Raw genomic sequence first — 3030 nt, forward strand, 5'->3', positions numbered from 1 at the left:
GAATGTCTTAAGTACTCCAAAGTTATACCATATCATTTCAGAACCCTTTAGTGGACTCTCCTGGGAATGATCAAGGCAGAGAGAAGCACAACAGTACAACTTTGCTCAAGTTCAATTGACCCTAAAGGTTTTCATGCTTAGCTATGTTATAAACACCTAGAATTATTGACAGGACATAGTGAATCTTCATAGGTTTCAAATGGGCATGAGCTATTTTAATCAAACCATAAAATGAGAGAATGTGAGTCCTTAATGCTTATGGGGCTTACATTTTTGCAAAAATTCCAAGAGGGAGATCTATCTCCCCACCCCTGATCTTCATACACACACGTATATAAAATTTAATTTGATGGAGCAAGCAGTCCAAAGCTAAGGCATCCTTCTACTTTCCTGTCCAAATACATGGTTGACCATTCTTAGAAGAGCTCAAAGTACACAGACATCCAGACATCTGTATAGTAAAGGTAAAAATGAAAGATGAGGTTTGCTTACATGTCAATCCCTGTCCCTATCTTTCTTTTCTCCATCTTTCCTACTTTACATGGTCATTGCAAGATTTAAATATAGACAAACTGCCAAGCCTCTGTGATATTTTGGGACACTGGTGGACATCTAGTCACTCCAGCTTCTTTCCATGCTGCCTCTTAGACTTCCCCTAGTGTTTGTTCCTTAGTTCCCTCAGGCATCTACTTCCCATTCTACGAAAGCAAAGCATTCCATAATTCCTGGGTACAAATTGTTGCAATCAGTGAAATTTTACTAAGACAAAAACCTTTGTGTGTGATGCTAGAGAGATGATTCAGGGGTTAAGAGCATGTGCTGTTCTTCCAGAAGATACTACTTTAGTTCATGGCATGCATATCAGGTGGCTCACAACTATTTATATCTCCAGGTCCAGAACATCTGACACTCTTCTGACCTCCAGAAGCACCAGCATACACATGCCATATACAAATACATACATATAAATAAAAATTTTTAAATAATTTTCCATAAATTGGGAGAGGAGGCTGCTATCAAGTTGTAAAACTAATTTTTAAAAAATTTGTGTGTCTGTGTTTAAATGTTTTTATTTATATATTCTTTAATATTTCAATATATTTGAAATATTCAGATTTCTCCTATTCTATTTCCATAGACTTTAATATCATAATCTGACAGTGTTTGTCAATGCCTAGTCTAAGTGCCTCATACATAGATGTTCATGGTCTGTCAAACGCAGTGATCTATCATCCCTAGTTCAGAGGTGGGAAAACTGAGGAACAGAGAATGAAATAACTGCCTTTAAAAACTCAATAGTGAGTCAGGATTTTGAGTTCCTGCACTCTGCTCCAGACTCCATGTCTCAGATATTCACTCAACTAACCCTCTAAAGCCTAGGGCAATTCTCAAGTCAGTGAAAGAAACATACAGTTGTATTTAAGGATACTTTAAACCCTACCACTTAGTAAAGAAGATTTACATTATTGGCCTGTATGATACTGATCATCTCAGTATTCCTCAGACTTGGTAGGTCAGTAGAATTTTCAACTACAGAATCCATTATAAAATGATACACAGGTCCCCTGTGTGAGATGGACATAAAAGCAACCCCTGCCAATTTGGTAGAAATAAGCAGACCCTTCAACTACCTTGGAGCCTCAGGCTGTTTGTATGTGTTATCCTGGATTCACGGACAGGAGCGCATCATACCTGTCTTCTGAGAGGCTCCACTCTGCAGCTGACCTAAACAAGTGCAGAGACCTACAACCAAACATTAAACTGAGCTCTGGGAATCTTTTGGAAAAGTTGGAATAAGAATGAAGGAACCCAGTGGGGACAGGGACTCCACAAAAAAAGACTACCAGAGTCAACTAACCTGTACCCTTGGAGGTTCCCAGAGACTGAACCACAAACCAAAGAACATACAAGGTCTGGACCTAGGCACCCCACCCCCCTGTACATATGTAGCAGGTGTGCAGCTTGGTCTTCATGTAGGTCCCCCAACAACTGAAGCAGCAGCTTACCCTGACGCTGTTGCCTGCCTGAGGATCCTATTCCCTAACTGGACTGCCTTGCCTGGCCTCCATGGGAGAGGATGTACCTAGAGCTGCAGTGATTTGAGGTGCCAGGAGGAGTTGGTACCCAGCAGGGACCTCCCCCTTCTCAGAGGTGAAGGAAGGGATAGGGAGGGGTTTTGTGATGGGGAGCAGGGAGGAGAGGGAGACTGCAATCAGGAGATAAAGTAGATTGAAAAAGAAAAGCAGAAATGTCATGACTGAACATTGCTTAGTGCATTAGAAAGGTCCACACTAAGTCAGACCCTCAGCATTGATGCAAGGTAGTGGCATTACTAAAACTGCTGCTGACCATGGCTGCTCCAAAGTTATAATGATACCATGTAACCAGTTCATTTTAATCATCATCATTAATTTTCACAATCGTTATCTATTCTTCAACAAGACCTCTAAAATAGGTTCTACTATCAATATCATACATGTAATAAAACTAATACCAGTAGAGAGGTCAAGTAAATTCTGCCAATATGACAAAAGTAACTGGTGAAAAGAAGAGTTTCTTTTGGACCACAGTGTGAGAGGAAGTCCAAGATTCTGAGGAATGCATGGCAGCAGGTGTGAGGCTGCTGATCCGTGCTGCACCCACAGTCAAGAAGCAGAAAGATCAAAGGCTCCTGCTCAGTAAGCTTTGTCCTTTTTATTCAAGGCAGGGCCCAAATTCATTGAACTGTGCTGCCTCACATTCCAAGATGAGATTTCTCACATCAATTAACCAAATCTAGATAATCCCTCACAGGCAGTCCCCTTGTTATCCTTTTCTAGATAATTCTTTACAAGCATGTTCAGACACTTGTCTCCTTGGTGCTTTTACATCCTGTCAAGCAAGCAATCAATATTAACTATTACAGATCTGACCTAGTCTTAGCCCAATGTTGTTTCACACTCTAGTGCTGAATCAGCTTTCTGACAAATTTGCCCTCCAATCAGAAGACGTGGTAGGGTAGGGTGGGGACCAAATCCTATACAGTTTCTT

The sequence above is a fragment of the Mastomys coucha genome, unplaced genomic scaffold (assembly GCF_008632895.1).
Source record: "Mastomys coucha isolate ucsf_1 unplaced genomic scaffold, UCSF_Mcou_1 pScaffold18, whole genome shotgun sequence".
Lineage (NCBI taxonomy): Eukaryota > Metazoa > Chordata > Mammalia > Rodentia > Muridae > Mastomys > Mastomys coucha.